The sequence below is a fragment of the Mixophyes fleayi genome, chromosome 7 (assembly GCF_038048845.1).
Source record: "Mixophyes fleayi isolate aMixFle1 chromosome 7, aMixFle1.hap1, whole genome shotgun sequence".
NCBI lineage: Eukaryota > Metazoa > Chordata > Amphibia > Anura > Limnodynastidae > Mixophyes > Mixophyes fleayi.
This window is the reverse complement of record NC_134408.1, coordinates 107,316,253-107,335,329: the sequence shown is the minus strand read 5'-3', so window position 1 is coordinate 107,335,329 and position 19,077 is coordinate 107,316,253. Positions and strand designations below refer to the sequence as shown.

General features: G+C 40.9%; 1 protein-coding gene across 8 annotated transcripts in view; it reads right to left on the bottom strand.

Annotated features, from left to right (window-relative positions):
• Positions 1–19,077, bottom strand: part of MAP2 (microtubule associated protein 2) — a 181,128-nt gene that overhangs the window by 85,138 nt on the left and 76,913 nt on the right. For 7 of the 8 annotated variants that reach the window (XM_075180271.1, XM_075180263.1, XM_075180265.1 and 4 more), the window contains exon 3: positions 6,843–6,905. The gene's annotated coding sequence lies outside the window, so the exon portion shown is untranslated. Of the gene's footprint in view, positions 1–6,842; positions 6,906–7,032; positions 7,435–19,077 lie in introns of those variants that run through there. The other variant, XM_075180264.1, reaches the window with a different exon arrangement.

Below are 19,077 nucleotides of genomic sequence, written 5' to 3'. Positions count from 1 at the left end.
CTCAAAAAGTGGCCAGCTCTGCACTTATAGCATATCTACTCCCAAAGAAAAAAAGCTGTAAAAGAAAAGATATATATGTGTATATATATATATATATATATATATATATATATATATATATATATATATTTACGCTCATATGCCGAGTCATAGGCATCTCCAGATGCACTCAGTTCTGCATCTGTAGCCTACACACCAGTTTTATGTTTGTGTCATACATACATACACCATACTTGCCAACCTTTTTTCCGGGAGATCCCAGGCAGGGGGGTGTGGTTGGACGGCGGGAGGGGCGGGTTGCTGTTTTTGTCGCGTGGGGGGGCGGGGCCAAAATGACGCGATTCACAGCGAATCACGTCATTTTGACAGCAAGAGGCCGGGATATTTGCCTGCTCTCCCAGGAGTCCGGGAGATCTACCCAAATTTCGGGAGTCTCCCGGACATTCCGGGAGAGTGGCCAAGTATGCCATACACTCATATACACAGACACACAATCAGATCATGAGCACGAGAAAACACGAGTTAACATTTGTTTTGATAGTGAAAAAACCACATTCGCTATAAAGCTTGATTCAATACAGCAGATAAAATATTTCTTCCAGTGTATGAATAAAAGCAGAAAACTTTTGTTTTAAAATATGCCCACAGAATCCTATAATATGCACAATCAATGAAGAGAGCATCTATCAGTTTCAGAGGTGAATCTGTAATTAGCCAATCAGAAGAGGTTAGCTACTGCTGGCAACCATTATCATCTTCAGCGTGTATTTGCACCTGCAGGTGCAAAAGATAGGCTCCTGAGAGGCGTGTATGTGTTTCCTGGTCTGCCTCAGCCGCATTTGGGTGAACAAATCCCTACTGTACTCGCCCTTTGTTAGAACGCTCCTTCTCTCTCCTGTCCACCTGTTCAGTCATGAGATGGTGCATGTGTAAATAGGTGCAGCTCTGCATGTGTGCAATCGTTTTCTGGGATTTTATGCTTCGCAAACGGATGTGCATCCAACTCGGCATCAGGCCCAATGTGTCCTATCTTAGCTACTGTAACTCTATATTAATTCCATTTTTGACTATTGACATACTATTCCATTAGTATTTTATGAATGATCCTAGACTCATCACCTTCTGAACAGTATGCTCCGTGTAATTCCTTATCCTTGTAGAAAGCTTTAACACCTGTGCACACCTATGCACTATTCTAAAAAGTTAACTATTATCTGAAGTTATCTCTCAAACAAATACTCATAATTAAAGCTCCCAACCTCTAACAATAGCACATTATCAGTGGTTACATATTTTCAGCTAACATGGAGAACTTATTATTTAGGGTCCTCAATCGTCACCACTGGCACAGGATCTAAGGGGTTTTATTAGTAACATAACAGAGCATAATTGGTTTTTAAGGCTATAGATATGGTACATTGGGGCAGCAAGATGCTTGATTATGATTTATGAAAGAAATGTGCAATTAAGTCATCCATGCACTGTATGATGGACACAATACCTTTCATATATTGTGTCTGCGCTGTATGCCTCCATTACTACACAAAAACGTACCTTGTTCTCCAAATCAGCAGGATGTCACTTAGATGTAAAAAAGAGAAAGCAAAGATCGGCACAAGATGCAGAAGGCAGGGAGGGGTAACACAATAAAAGGACAGATAATACTGGGGCAAGTCTGGGGTGTAATCTCGGAGGAAGGATCGAGGAGACAAGTGAGAACAAGAAGGTGGGGACTCATAGATGGTGCTGCAGTAAACCAACAGAAATAAAAACACGAGGGGCAGGAGTGAGAGACAGGGAGGTAAGATGTGAGAGACAGAGGAAAAGCTGTGGCAGGATTATAAGAAGGGATGGATGTTTGGCACAAAGACAAGCTAGGACAATAAGCGTACAACAAGGGCAACAAGGAGAAATATAGGCAGAAGCGTTGAGGCCGGTAAAGGAGAAGAGCAAAGCTAACTTGGTGGGTAACTGGACTGGAAAGAAAATAAGGATATATGAGAAATGAGACGATGGATTTTGGGTGGAGAAGATAGTAGAGACAATGAGAGAGTTAAGCATAGTGAAGGAGGCTGGATACAATCATCCAGAGAATACACTGGTAGGAGTGGGTTGGCATACAGTAGTATGCCAGTAGTATGCCGTACTGCTACATGCTGCCACTTCTACATTTCCACTTCAACCACGGAGAGAGTATATACTGAAGAGAAAGCTTAGGGAGATGGTAATCATTATGATGAATGCCTTATTTAAGCAGGGAGGGGGGGGGGGTCATGATTATAGAAATTAAGGAACAGGATGGGTATCGGGATAAATTGTTTCTTTGAGCAGAAATTGAGTATTGCTTGTCCTAAATGTAAGGATTAATTAACAATCATTACTTATTAGAAATGAGTGCATAATAGACAATATATATGAATTAGTTTGTAATACATTTTAATGGCGACTGATGTGAATGATTAAATATTCTTTGTAAAGTGCAGGGGAATATGTAGGTGCTCTATGATGATGATCTCAGGAGAATTGTGCAGGTAATCACTTTTACTGTCCGGATCACAGTCTAACATACATGAAAATTCTAGTTCTAAAAGGAATTTCAAGTCTCAGAGGAAGATCTGGAAACATAAACTGATGACATTATTTGACACAATCAGTTTACCCTATTGATTCATGTCATTTTATGTTACCTAGGGAATTTGCCTGCACAAATCTCCTGAGGTCGTCTATGGCCAATTAACAGGCCACAGACTTCCAAACGTCTTATCTGGGACACAATGCTTTAATCCATCATTTGGCACATTCTGGTGTGAAATGCGTTACTTCCCATGTTCATTTTCCTGCTTGCATCGGTTAAACAAAGAAGTATGTGTCCACGTTTCTGTGTGTGTGTATTAATAGTACATGTATTCAGCATCACTTGTAAGATATTTGCCTGACAAAGAGTCTTAAAAGTTTTCTGAAGATTATTTTTCCTTTTTTAGTTATTATTATTACTATTATTTTTATTATTATTAGCCATTATAATGTATCCCATTCATGCCACTTTTGTGTTTTTGCTACATGCTCTGCTTCTTATCTATTACCTAACATTGTACAAAAGCATTGTTTTGTTTTAGACATTAAAACAGAAATATAAAAAAAGTATTTTGTCACTACATCAATCACAGGATGGATCTTAAATTCTGACTCGGCATACTGATTGCCAGTGTACGGTTTAATTAGCACAGGTTGTGTCTAGATTCTATACACAGTGAATTTATTCAGCGAGATACTTGTTATTTTGTTAAACTTGCCACTAAGAGGTGCTAACTGCAGAGTCGAGAGATCTGATGTCAATTATGACTGGATGCACCGTACAGGACTTTAGTCCCAGTATGCGGCGAAGTGTATATATTCCATAGTCTTTCCTTGGGCTAGAACAGCATTTGTAGTGCTGACTTCCACAATTAATACCACATATTGATTGTCATACCTCCCAAGTGATCCCATTTCAGCGCGACAGTCCCGTATTTAGGGTTCTGTCCCGCTGTGCAGCCTGGGGACATGTTTGTCCCGGGGGTGGGAATGGTGGGGGAAGGGAGATAGCTAAAGGGCAGCCTAGCACTTTGCATCGCTTGGCAGCCCCCTTGGGGCGTGGCCACATTTTGACAGGGAGGGACTTGCATGTTGGGAGATATGTAAGATCATTGTAGAGCTACGTCCAGGTGAAACTGATGCTTTTAAGTCTTTTTATTATGGTGGTTTTAAACCCGCCAGATTAGCTAAAGGCAAAGCTGACAGAAAAGTGATAGTTTAAAAAGTGCCACAATACAAATTGCTGTCTGGAATTTTTTTTTTATGAAAACAATGAAAAGTGCTAAATCTATTAAGGCTCGCTTAGTCATACCGTCAGAAAAAACACAGAAAAATAAGGTAGTTGTGAGAGACGAGATAGCTCAAACAGCATAGGGTTTGAGTGATCTTGCCTCTCAATAGTAAAAAATAAATAAATAAATCTATTGAAAAAAACAAAACCAAAAAACCCCCTCCCATTCTGTAATAGTCTAATACTACTCAGCGTCGGGTCTGGTCCTCTGTGAGAGATGAGAGATCTCTCCTGATTGGCTGCTCGTCTATTAAGTAGGAGGGCTTACCAAACATTAACGCATTTCATTAGCTCGGGAGCAGTCTGTATCGGCTAGGACTCAAGTAATTTATTAAACGGTCAATGGTATTGTATGTGTGTATTTATTTAAGCTACAGGACAATATTTATTTATTAAAAGGGGAGAATTTTTAATTATTATAGAGGGGGCATTGTTTATTTATTATATGGGGACATTAATTATTGATTTAACATGGGCACTGTAAATTCTTAATTCAATAATGGGGCACTATTATAGAGTTGTTTAGTAAGGGGGGGGGCACTATGCTTTATATATATTTTTTTTTAAAACATTCTGACAACTTTTACTATGTCCCTGGTACCCCTAAACCACAAGCAGTTTGGGCTCAGCCACTCGCTATTTAGGGGTTTTTAACCTACCACATATCGCTGGAGATTTGAGTTTTCATCCTTTTTAATTGAAGGATATTAAACCCTGCGGCTTGGAGGATAAAATCAACTGTGATTTGTGGCTGTTTTAAAACTCCTATATCCAGGGCCGGTGCTAGGGTCCACGGTGCCCTAGGCATTTTTAAAAAAGCGGCGCCCCCCCCCCCCCCCCCCGCAAAAATCACCGCCCCCCCCCCCCCCCCGCAAAAATCGCCGCACTCCTCCCTCCTCTCCTTAACTTGTCTCACCACCGCCGCCTCTCTGCTCCGTCTCCTCCCCTCCACTCACTGACACTAGTAAGTGGAGGGGAGGAGACAGAGCAGAGAGGCGGCGGTGGTGACAAAATAGCCTCTTCCCCCCTCCCCCGTGTATCTGAATGCTGTGCGGCGGCCGTGACAGAGCCCTCCAGGCGCCCTCCAGAGCCCGGCGCCCTAGGCAAGTGCCTAACCTTGCCTAATGGGAGCGCCGGGCCTGCCTATATCACATGTGACTTTAGTAAATCACCCCCAGGTCAGCTGACTGGGAAGCAGGAATGTGGATATTGGTCCCCTTAGAATACTCCAGTTCCAAAGTTTTTTTGGGTAGAAATAATACGTAGATCTGCTTACAGAGTGTTTCCACAACAGTGGGGTTCCAGAACATAATTTGGGGGTCCCCAAACACTCAATTTGGAATCACCTATTTTGTTTTCCCAGGACTATGGCACAAAGACACTGCAGAGTGACCATCCAAATCCAGTCTGCATCACAAGTTCATGTCCATCTATGAGCAATCATTACATACAAGTATATAAGATAAACCTGACATAGGTTTTATATATATATATATATATATATGTGTGTGTGTGTGTGTGTGTGTGTGTGTGTGTGTGTGTGTGTGTGTGTGTGTGTGTGTGTGTGTGTGTGTGTGTGTGTGTGTGTGTGTGTGTGAAAGAAAAATCTGTGGTGAAATTACTGACAGCCAGGACAGACCCAGACCGATAGATTCCTTTTGCATTTAACAATGTAAATAATTGCTTTGTATTTATTGCATGACAAACATGCTTTGTTCATTAATTTGCAGACAGATTTTCAGCAATAAGACATTAGTCACGTTGCATAAGTGCCAGTTTGTGTAGCAAGATTAGTGTCAGCATCGAAAACTGTATCTGTAAACATTAGGATTGCTAAAATCCCATCTATTGCACTGTGATACCTCAAAAGTATTGATGGCCACTAGAAATGAACTATACACACCTGATCAGCCCCTTCATTCACCCCTATCTTTAAGGAGGAAGCAGTTACATGACCACTATGATTGCACAGATGTTGCTGTTATCATATCATGTCATTTCACTCTATTCCAGTATGACTGGGCAAAATAGCAGCAATGGACAAAGACAGCAGAGACAAAAATCAATGTATTCATTTGCTGATTTTCCTTCCAATGCAATTAAAATCTAAGATCTATAAAAATGTAATATAAGGATGTAAGAAGTGCTATAACTCCAGATTATGAATCTGTATCTGTATATACTCACTGCAATGTATATTTTGCTAGAATCCCCTTGTATGTTAAGAACCATTTCAATATCCACAGCAAAACATTTTTGTAGACCTAATATACCTAATGTACATATGTACAGTATATTAATCCCATGCACAATAGCTCATATAGTTATATCTGTTTGTGTGTTTCCACTTAATTTGCATATAATATGAGTACACACACATATATTGTATTAGCTTATCTAAACAAAGGTGTGTGCATCTTTATAGACTTGCTCCTCTGAATATAAAGGCCCTCTGTGAGTTGCTGATTCAGCAGTCGGATGTGTCTGCACCTTCACTAGTCCTGCAACACACGGATGATGCAGTGAAAAAAATACACCATGTAATGGTGACAGAGCAGTTGTCAAATACATCTCCCTACCTACAAATACTATAACTTAGCCTTGTTACTGCTACCAACAAAGGCAATGCAGTTTGGTAATGGAAAGGTTAACCATGTGCCTGAAAATCATTTATGGATTTGGCAACGATGTAGGGGTTACGACAATGCAGAATAATAAATAGATCTTCCTAAGCCCTTGCTGTATTTCCCTCTGGAAGTAAAACATGTTAATACATAAGGTTACACAATAAACACTCATTATATATTTTACAATTCCGTTTAGCGGGCCTTAAAGCTGCAGAATGGGTAAAACCAAATTCCTTTTCATTTGTTTCACTAATAACTTACTCTAGCGGTGGGGACACGGATTGTCTGTTATCTACAAAGCAACAATAGCATTTTGCAAGCTTAAAAGATATCTAAGCAATGGTAAATACCTCTTTATCCGGATGCTGTAGTAGATCGGAGAGGCAGGAACAAAAGCACGAATCAGACAGGAACTGGAGAAATAAAACACAGGGGGGGACAAAAGGACGAGACGTTAGATTTTTATACAAAGCACTGGGAAGACGCACTCCCTGTGTGGAGCGAAGCTCTGCAGACAGCAGCGATGTGGATTTAACACACCTTCTGTTCCCTGGCACTGCAGCATAATGCTCTTTGTTTTAATTCAGCTGATGCTGAGGATGAAGGTACTGGCAGAACTGGTTAATAGCCGCCTGTGAAATACAGAGGCTGATATACATTTAATTCACTCCCTCCCTTCCTCTCCACCAGCTTTCTGCCTAGGACTGTGTCAACCACCAGCCTGTCTCTATGAAGCCTGCAGTGGTACTGAGGAGAGGGGGTGAGGGATAGAGGGAGCAAGGAGGGGGTTGGGGAGAAAAGGATACAGAAAGGAGGAAAGAGAAGAGAAAAAAAAATTTTGGTGAGGAGGAGGAGGGAAGTAAGAGCAAAAGAGAGGAAGGGGGATGATGGGTAAATGAGCAGGTGCTAAGATGGAATGAAGAGATGACAGTAACAAAGAATAGGAAATGAACTGAAAATCTTGAGGAAAAAAAGAGACAGGGAAGGAAAGGTTAATCGATGCACAGTAGACAAAATGATGACAGAAATCTAGTAATAAATCAGGAGTTTGCTACTAGATCTGGAATGTTCTAGAAGGAAAACCAGACAAGAGACGCGTCATCGTTCACTTTCAATGTGAAGCTGCCCTGGTGTCTACATAGAGCGGCTTGTCACTGGATTCCAGCACCAACTACCTGACAGGCATTTTAATTGCATCTAGCCAGCATGTCTCAGGAGGAGCAGAGTGCCGGAGTCCCTCCTCCTCCAACACACAGTCGCAGCACAAAGGGCTGTTGGAGTAAATACTCTTGAACCAAGCTGTAATAGATGGTGCTCTGCAACTTTTTAAAGTGCGCCTGTCTCTTACACACAGTGGAAGCAGCTATTTTGTGGGGTGAGACAATATTGATTAGAATGCAGCCTGTCATTCACTAGTAGCTAGTGACATCACTGGCATGAGGCTTCGGACAACTGATGTAGCGTAACATGGGGTGCTCTTATACAGTGGAGTGTTTATGTAGAATAGTTGATGTGGCTATATACAAAGGGAGAACAGTACATTTCCAGGCCTCATAGCACGATTAGGGTGGAGACCCACAATGCTTCTCCATCTTTCCTGGCACCTTACTTTCCTCAAAAGAGGCTTTCCATCTGCCCTTCTGGGCCTCATGGGGAGTGAAAGTCTCAGAGGGGCCATCTTTACCTCTGGGCCCTATAGCAGCCACACCCCCTGCACCCCCTGTAGTTCTGCCATTAGCTATACAAATACTAGAAACCTCTGTCAATGAGTGCTGAAATGCACATTTGGTTCCTACCCTGCAAACAATTAGTACTATGTCTATGCTGGAGCCACATTGAGAACAATGACGAGCATCTAATAACAAAATAATAAAACCCCAATCTGTCCCGAAAATAATGTGACCCACCATTTGACCAGCATGTAATGCAGCCTAATGCATAAGGGTAGAATATATAATGTGGTCCATCATATTATTCATTCTCATTACTGATAATCATCTGCTCCAGAACACCGTCTTCCCCATCTATGACACCTTTATCAGTGATTCAGCCAGGTACTTTGGATATAGCAGCAGGTACAAGCTACTTGTGCTCTTATAAGATGATTATAATCATGTTGTAGCCACTTCTCCTGGAGCAGAAGCTCACTAAAGAGAAGAGATCAGTATGAATGTTACCCAATAAAAGCAATGACTGATAGTAAAGTGCTACGGCAGTGGCAGAACTACAATTGGTGCGGCAGGTGCCATGCACCGGGGTCCATGTAGATAATAAAAATCCGGTATCCTCCTCCCGACCTCTATGCCCCGGGGCCCACAGCTTGCTAGTTCTGGCTCTGCGCTATGGAATATGCTGCCGCTAAATAAATAAATGTTGCTGATGATGACGACAGTACCATAGTACCTTTTACAGTACCTGTCCAATCCTTAAAATAATGAGTTCTAGTGCTGTAGTGACCTTTCCCCAATCATGTTTTATTCCCTTTGTTTCCACCATGTGTATTCTGTTCATTGACCCCTTGGGCTAGATTTGCTAAACTACGGGTTTGAAGAAGTGGGGATGTTGCCTATAGCAACCAATCAGATTCTAGCTGTCATTTTCTAGAAGGTACTAAATAAATGAAAGCTAGAATCTGATTGGTTGCTATAGGCAACATCCCCACTTTTTCAAACCCTCGGCTTAGTAAATCTAGCCCCTTGTCTCCTCTCTGCTCTCCCATGACCGCTATATGTTCCGTATCTCTAAGGGCAGTCCCCTTTTTTTCTATCTGAAATCTTTTACTCATAATGCTCTGAATCTAATATAGACTCCAGATTCACTCAAATTACCAGAATAAATTGAGATATGATTCTATAACTGCTTTGCTTTTGTGGTACAACCTTCATGTAAGGGTCTCCAACTTTCCTTTTGAAAATGATGGAAGCCCTACCCTTTCCCCATGTCTGACCCCAGCATTATATCTGTGTGTGACCCTCATATTACACTAGCCCATTCTCATAACATTATACCTGTCTATAGCCAAAACCAGGATCACATAAAACCAGTCTGTGCTAATCAGATTATACCAGTCTGTGGCCAACACTGCAATATGGTATACTGTGTCCAATATTATATTATTCCAGCCTGTGCCCATCACAATTGACCATTATGTGTCCAGCACCACATAATGCCAGTCTATGCCCAGCATAACATTACCCTAGCCTATGCCCAACACATATTAGCTTATGTCATCAAAATATACCAGACAATGTCTAACTGTTAAAACACTTAGCCTGCAGGGTCCAGACATTGCCGCTTTAAATGATCATTCATGTAAGTCACACTGACGTCAAACTAAAGTGCCGGAGTCCTGTGTCTTTGTAATAACTGCCTGTCAGCATGCCGCTTCCATCGGAGATCTGGAGCTTCGGTGTTCAGGTAAGTCTGCATAGATTGTATTCGTTTTTGTCAGAATTCGTTGTTTTTTTTGTAGGACTAAAGCCTGTCGGAATTTTCAGCAACGTTAATACGTACGTACCCAACCCCTGTTCTAGGCATGTGCCAAGTTATTTTGTGTGCGATACGTGACTTGATAAAACAGGCCCTTAGACGTTAACATACTTCAAACAGAACTTTTGATATTGTTATTCTATTGACATTTGCTGGGCATCCAAGTGCAAGCTATTATTTTCTGTGATCAGCTATTTTCTCCTAATGTGTCTAAAATAAACCGACTGCGTTCTCCTTCAATATATGCAATATAGGAAAATCAACTTACTTGTGGCTGCTATTGCTTTTAAATAGTCTTTTGTACTAATATTTGACAGAAAACAAAATAATAAACTGATGGGGTAAATATATAAAGAACCAAAGAAATATCTCCCAAAATTCCAAGTAAAGAGAAAGTGATAACGCTGAGGATGCATATTGTCATCATATACAAAGGATTTCAGCTTTGTAGGCCGTAATAGCATTGGTTCACACAATAACCTCAGATGAGCTTATGTGATTAATTAATATGCTTATACAAGGAACGGTCTGTATGTATTCATTACACAGCTAAATGCACTCATAAGGATAAACTATAAACCAGCATAGTTGTGTGTCCTGGAAGACAAGCAGTCCCAGTTCCTTCTAATCCCAGGTAAAGACCAGCAAGTATGTTACAGCCCAGTCATGAGCTGTAATTTCACTATATGACACACCAACGCACCATTCCACTGGTGCCATTGAATGTGAAGGTCCCAGCAATACATTTCTATTTGCACAGTGATTTTAAGACTCAATAAAATTTATTTTACGGACATTGAATTCTGGTGCAAAATGTTCCCCAACCCATGCAACTCGTTAGCAATTACCATTTATCTGTTTAGCACAACTTAGACAATGAAAGCAAGTGTCCAACTGGTTGCTGTGATTCAGTGTAAAATCTGTGCTTAAATGCAAGCTTAGTAAATGAGCCCTTTTGTAATTTGGCATTATGTGGTGGGGCGGTAGGTGCTCTATCTGCTGCCTGTGTGGAGGAAAGGATACGGTGTCCCCTCGTAATAACGGAAGCCATGTAAAAGGTGGGTGTTTACAGTAAGAGATCAGATAAAAACATATTTTTTGGGTTTTTAAGTTCCACTAATGTGGAAAGGGGGGGGGATTATAAAATTTAAACTTTCATTCTTTAAAAAATGCTTTTTTCACAAGATGAAGTATTCTGAGATGGCAATAACATAATAGGTAATGTGGCGATACCAACGCTACATTTGTTAAATATGCTCCCCCTCCATTAAAACCCTATATGCATAGGTTAGAGTGAGGGGCTCTCAGCTAGTGGGCCATTCCGACACTGAATAGAAGCCATCTGAAGGTGAACAACGGCTTTGCTGTAAATTGCAACTGAATCACCAATTCATATTCTGTACTTGAATCTTTTCATTTTTACATATAGAAATCTGGTCAAACTATGTATTTACCTGTAAAACAACACTCACAAGCATTACTAAACTACTTTAATAACTTGGGACAAATAGAAGAGTTCAGAGAAACAGTTGTCTGTTTGATAGTTGTGGTTTTACAAAACATTTATACTATTGGCAACATGTTATTAAATAAGCATTGATATGCTGAACATCACAATTACATTTAGTTAAAACAGCAGTTCCATAAACCAATGTAGAAGCTATATGAAGAATGTTGGTATTTACCATTTTTCCTTGATATGTTTCTTCAGGCTGCTATGAATGATTTATAATTCTGTATAGTGTCCATGTACTACTATAGCAACCACAGTCACATTGCACACAATGTAGAGAGCATAGAGGCTTTTAATCGCCCCTCTGAGCTCTGTCTACTGTACAATCCTCTCCTTCCTCCTCCTGTTTGTGATGCTAGTAGCCATATTGTTTGCAACCTCTAGAGACATTTTTAAAAAAGAGATAATGATTTATAGAAGAGCTAAGAAAAAATGTTCTTAACTTGCTATTTAAAGAAAAAAAAACCTTCTGTGTGGAATTGCTGCATTACAAGTGTTTAAAGTGCAAATACTAAAACACATCTAGCACTTTATTTCGCAAAAAAAGCAACGTTGGTTATTTACTAACAAAGTACAGTACCCTATAGCAAGTGATCATCTGCTGTCATTGTTTATTACACTGTCTAATACACTGTCTAATACTTGTCTATTTTTCTCTTTTCTGGGAGATGCAGAGACGAGGTTTGAAAAGAGGGGTGAGCTTGGCATGGAGAAGCCAAGTTAGGGTGACAAGGTGTATGATGATGCTAATTTCACCATTACGTCCCTGACCATTGGTTGTTAACTGAGGTGGGTGGAGCTTGTCAAAGCAATTTGCATCATCGCAGAATGTCACTGGCCACCTAGCAGTCGGGAAAGCATTTTTCTGGGAGAATTGCCTGTTCTCCTGGGGGCTTAGGAGGTCTCACCATAATCCTGGAGTCTCCTTGACATTCCAGGAGAGTAGACAACTATGGTCTAACTTGTTTCAGATTAATTAAAGGAAACTGCTGATTGGCTGTTATAGGTTAATGCAGATTTGACTAAATAACCCAGGAAAATTATTTTTGTGCCTTTGACCTTAAATGTTGCTAAAGATAATAAAGTGTACCTACCATGGAGGAAAATAAAAAAAGTACTGTATTATCTGAGTAAAGTCTGATTCCAACACAAACTAATACAAATATCATTTTTCAGAAAACCATATACAACACTATGGGCCTGATTCATTAAGGAAAGTGAAGCAAAAAATTGAGTATGTTTCCTTACTCAAGTTTTCTGAACAAAACCATGTTGTAAATTAGTTTAAGGAAAATACTGGCTGTTTTTTTGATGTAGCACACAAATACTTGAGAGCTTATTTGTACACTGAAATTTAAAGTTTATCTAGGACATGCCCTACCCCAAATGTAAATCTGCCATCACATTTTAAATTTAACACCCCTACCTCCAAGCAGCATGGTTTTGCCTTACTTGCTTACTTTTGCTTAACTTTCTATAATGAATCAGGCCCTGTATTCCTCCATCTCTCATACTTGCCAAATCTCACGGAATGTCTGGGAGCAGGCAATTCTCCTGATTCCCGGCCGGCTCTGCAAATTAAATGGAGGGACGGGGCTTAGTGTCGCTGTGTTCATGTCATTCTGGCCCCGTCCCCTAATTTTATTGCCCAAAAAAGTGATGTCTGCTTTGGGGGGCAGGACTAATGACGTGATTCTTCGAGTCCTGCCCCCACACACCCACCTGCCTCTCGGACCTTCCGGGACACGAATTGCCAATATTGGCAACTATGCCATCTCTCCCTTGTCCTTCTTGGTATTGTGACCTACGGATACTGAAAATGAGTTGTTCGTGAACTCTGTTCTGTTGGCTGATTTAGTCTCAGAATACTCCTATAGTGTCATTTAGAACCAGCATATGGGATATTCACTTTCTCAATAGTACCTATCCGGGACATAGCTTTTTATCAGGGGAATTAATGTAGACATACAATACTACATTAATCATATATTTATTACATTACATGACATTTTTGTTGGGTTCTATGTATTAAGTGTACTTTTGTCTCATTATACTATTATTGCACAAATGCACTCATTTTAATGTGAAGGACATGGATGTGCAACTGTAAATGGTGCAATATTTAGCATTTTATGATGGTGTAGAATGGTGGATCAGGGCATCTCTAGCTATATATGAGCTAGTTTATAAAGGAGAGGAGTCCACGTAAGTTCTTTTTTTACAAGTGCACACTAGCAGGGCCACAAAGGAGGTGAGGATGGAGGGGGGAGGAGCAGGGCCACTGGTTCCACCTTGATCCGCCCATCCACGGCCCCACCAGAGCTGCATCATAGGTGGAGGAAAGCGACTGAGTGAACCAATAGCATCACACCACCTTAGGAAGGGCTTTTGCCAAAGCAGCCTAGGGGAGGAACTAGAGGAGGCCACACGAGGGCCAGACGTTCCTCTCAGCGGCCCCTGTTAAGGAGGTAACCAGAAGTCATTTTTTAATTTCAAAGGGACAGCTTTTGTACCATACAGGTGCATTTGATGTAAGTTCATATAAATGTACACTAATAAATGTTATAAAAACACACAAACGTGACACACGTAATAATGGCAGTCCTGATGTCACCTGATTAAATTAAGACATAAATGAGTCTGGAATCTTTCATATCGTGCAGTTTGTGTGCATGCCACAAAATTCATCAAACATGGCAGTGCATAGCTGCCAACTGTCCGTAATTTCTAGGGTCAGTCCCAGGTTTTAAAGATTTGTCCCTATTTTTTTCACTACTATTCATGTCTATAAGGCATACTTGCCCACTCTCCTGGAATTTTCGGGAGACTCCTAAATTCCGGATAGGTCTCCCATACTCCAGGGAGAGCAGGCCATTCTCCCTCATCCTGCTCACTTCCTAGTGAAGAGGGCATGATGTGAGCCTCCATTATGTGATTCGTGGTGAATCGCATCATATTGACCCTGCCCCTGCGGAAAAACGGCATTGTGTCGACGGGATGGGACCAAAATGACACGATCCTCTACCCCCACCCACTTCCATTCTTACCCTTCACCTTCCCTCTAGGATCTCCCTGAGGAGAGGTGAAAACAGTATGCTATAAGGCCTCGTAGAGAAGGGCAGTAAAACCTGATTTTCAAATCGCACTTGACATGCATCAACAAAGCCTAGTAAACACTCTCTGACTGCAAGGCTCCGAAAAATAATGTATACAAATGGACCCATAGACACACAAAGCTTTCTGACAAGCCTTCGCTTCCTGTTGTGTTAATTTCCATATCATCTGCAGCATTCATTATTGTTATTATGTGAATGCCTGTCAAGTGCTTCTGTAAAGTACAGCACAGATATAAGGCACGTTAATGAACCATTACAAAGTTTGTTTGAAGCAAAGTCGCTTCAACAAATGTTGTTCAATGCATGTGTGTATGAGTCCTTACCGCAGTGTCAGATCTACTATACTGTAGTAATTGAAAATCTACAAAGTAAGTAAAGCAGATTAAAGATTAAAGATGGCAGGCAGGGTAATATCAGATCATCACGTGCAGGATTCTTTTCTTCATTCATTTTTCTGACACAGATGTCTGTATACACTAGAGATGGGCGGGTCCGGTTCTCCGAGAACCGAACCCACCCGAACTTTGGGTATCCGAGTACCGAGCTGAGCAGCTCGGTACTCTCCCGCCAATTCCGAATCCAAATCGAGGCCGAACGTCATTGTGACGTCGTCGGATCTCGGGACTCGGTTCTCGCGATACTTCAACTTTATAAATACACGCCTCCACAGCAATCCATCGCCATTTGACAGAGGGAGAGAGCAGGGTGTAGTCATAGGCTAATTAGAGCAGGGACAGAGAAAGAATACAATATTGTTCTTGCAATTGCTCTAACCAAAATCGCTAGTGCAGAGAGGAGGATAGAGGTTTATTATTTTTTCTTCATATTTGGCACTCCCCAGCGCTTTTGGGTTGTCCCCCATAATTGTGCATTAATATTTCTGGCTGTCAAAAGTCATATCTGTCAGCAGTATCTACTCAATAAATGTTAGCACTCCTCAGTGTTTTTGGGGTGTCCTCTCTAATTGTGCATTAATATTTCTGGCTGTCAAAAGTCATATCTGTCAGCAGTATCTACTCAATAATTTTAAGCACTCCTCAGTGTTTTTGGGGTGTCCTCTCTAATTGTGCATTAATATTTCTGGCTGTCAAAAGTCATATCTGTCAGCAGTATCTACTCAATAATTTTAAGCACTCCTCAGTGTTTTTGGGGTGTCCTCTCTAATTGTGCATTAATATTTCTGGCTGTCAAAAGTCATATCTGTCAGCAGTATCTACTCAATAAATTTTAGCACTCCTCTGTGTTTTTGGGGTGTCCTCCCTAATTGTGCATTAATATTTCTGGCTGTCAAAAGTCATATCTGTCAGCAGTATCTACTCAATAATTTTAAGCACTCCTCAGTGTTTTTGGGGTGTCCTCTCTAATTGTGCATTAATATTTCTGGCTGTCAAAAGTCATATCTGTCAGCAGTATCTACTCAATAAATTTTAGCACTCCTCTGTGTTTTTGGGGTGTCCTCCCTAATTGTGCATTAATATTTCTGGCTGTCAAAAGTCATATCTGTCAGCAGTATCTACTCAATAAATGTTAGCACTCCTCAGTGTTTTTGGGGTGTCCTCTCTAATTGTGCATTAATATTTCTGGCTGTCAAAAGTCATATCTGTCAGCAGTATCTACTCAATAATTTTAAGCACTCCTCAGTGTTTTTGGGGTGTCCTCTCTAATTGTGCATTAATATTTCTGGCTGTCAAAAGTCATATCTGTCAGCAGTATCTACTCAATAATTTTAAGCACTCCTCAGTGTTTTTGGGGTGTCCTCTCTAATTGTGCATTAATATTTCTGGCTGTCAAAAGTCATAACTGTCAGCAGAATCTACTAAATAATTTTTAGCACTCCCCAGTGGTTTGCGCTCAGAATGGATTCAAAGCAGTCCACATATGATCTAAATGAGCAACCAGGTTCTGTCACCAGTCCTGATGTTAGTGTTCCCAGTACGTCATCTGGCCAAGGCGATGTCAAACAACAGAGTGTTTTCAAATTAGTGCAAAAAACAAAAACCAAAAAAAATTTTACTGTATTGAAGCGAAAAAGAAGTGTAACTGAGCAAAAGTTAAGTGACGATAAAAAAAAAATTGCAAGCATACCATTCTACACACGCAGTGGCAAAGAGAGAATGAGGCCTTCACCTTTGGCTATTAGTGGCAGATCCCAAAAAGTTACCCAGCCTACAATTGGTGCACAACTACTGTTACGCGTCAAAGCCGAGCGGCAAGATAACAGTGAGGCATTACAGGAGAATATTTGCTCTGATTCACAAATGACAACAATCCCTGTGGAGAGTCCATCCAACAGTGGGATGTCTAATCGTGAGCATTCTGCTGATGTGTGCCTTAATAGCCCGAGTGTAGCCGGTGATACCCAAATTGAGGATGCCACTTTGGAATTAGAAGAGGATGAGGGGGAGATTTGTGTAGGCGACGAGGGCGCTAATGATGATGTTGATGATTATGATGCAGACAGATACCAAATTGCCTTTCTCAATTTTTATTTATATTCTAGATTATATAACGGCTGAATAGTTTTCTATTTTACTCCTAGTGGAGAGAGGATCTGATGCAGACAGATACCAAACTGCCTTTGTCCATTTCAATTTATATTGTACAGTATATAACGGCTGAATTTATTAGTATTTTATACAAGTGGAGGGGGGCCTAGAGATACAGAAACCAAACTGGCTTTCTCCATGTCAATTAATATTGTACAGTCTATAACGGCTGGATTTTTTGGTATTTTATACAAGTGGAGGGGGGCCTAGAGAGACAGAAACCAAACTGGCTTTCTCCATGTCAATTAATATTGTACAGTCTATAATGGCTGAATTTTTTGGTATTTTATACAAGTGGAGGGGGGCCTTGAGAGACAGAAACCAAACTGGCTTTTTCCATTTCTTTACATATTTAACTATAAGTGTAGGGTGTAATATACATTCAAAGACGATGGCTGCATTGCCAATATGCATAGATGGAGAGGAAGACAATCTGTTTTGTGTGTAGAATAGGCCTACCAACGAAGAATTAAACTGTTTTTTTGGATGATTTATTACCTCAACAATTAGATTACTTGTCTCTAAAACAGTTGGAGCACTAAATTGGGTTAATTTAGGCCCAAAAACATGGATTTTCCAAAAAAATAGCAAAACAAAACCAAACAAAACCAAAACCAAAACCAAAACACGCAATGGCAGTTTTGCAAAACCAAAACCAAAACCAAAACACGACGGTAATCCAGATCCAAAACCGAATCCAAAACCAAAACACGGGGGTCAGTGACCATCTCTAGTATACACATTCATGCACTGATTCTTCCTTTGGTCCTAACAAGAATGTAACTTTTCAGCCGTGATACCTTCAAAGTCTGAGTGTAACGCTTAACCAACCCCACCCTGCCAAGCTTGGCTCCCGCTGTAAAACACCCACACTTTGTACAAACAGTAGTTTTTATTTTGACTAGGTTTCAGTTTTTAACTTTTTGTTACCCTACAAAATGATAAAACTGATTGCAGAGAAATCTGATGGGTTATCGGTGGGTAAATTAATAAAGGAAAAGTGTTAAACGTAAGAAAATATTAATGAAACTTTCATTCCCTGAAATAAATCTCTGTTGCTTACAGTCTGATCAAAGATACAGCTGAGTTGGTGAATTTCCCCATCCAGGCTTCTAGCAATCTATAAAAAAATGTTGTTATATAATCTGCTTTCAAGTCTGACCCTATTAGTGTATTGAGAACACCCACACCACTTTTCTTAGAGTTCTACCATCTATCCTTATCCCCACTGCGGATTCTTCTGTTACTAGTTACACTAACTAGTCTACATAATTCCCTGCTTTAATATAGTAAATACTGGTTTATCAATTTAAGCACAAAACACTGGAAATCAGGGGATGAACACTTCACTGCTGATCCCCATAGCATAACTTGCAGGGTGCCCGGCAGTGCGATCCAGCCTCCCGTAACCCCGGCTGTACTCTTCTAAGCATGTGAGGGGACCTGCGCAGGTGTAATGTAGCTCCGTTTGGGCTTCCCTGTGCATGATCTGAAATAATAGTAAGTAAAGTCATGGCAGAACTACCTAACCTCCACTCCCTGCAGCGGTGGTAGCTCCCCAATGCTGAAAATCTTCCTTGCACCATGGAACATATTTGGAACACTTAAATAATTGATCCATCCCTTATGCAACATAATGAACCCAACTGTCACTTCACTAACACTGTAGTTTGCGCAGGGCCTGATCAACCACTAGGCTGGCCAGGCTGCAGCCTGGGGCGCTGGGTCCCGGGGAGCGCGGCGCTGCGGGTATTTTTTTTTTCATTAATTTTTTTTTTACAGGTTGGGATCGCCGGGGTGGGGGGAGGTGGCGACGATCAAAAGCATTGGTGGTCAGTGGTCAGCAACAGGCAGCCAATCGCTAGGCTGCCTGTTGCTGTGCAGACAGGAAGCAGGACATCTTCACTTCCTGTCTGCTGGT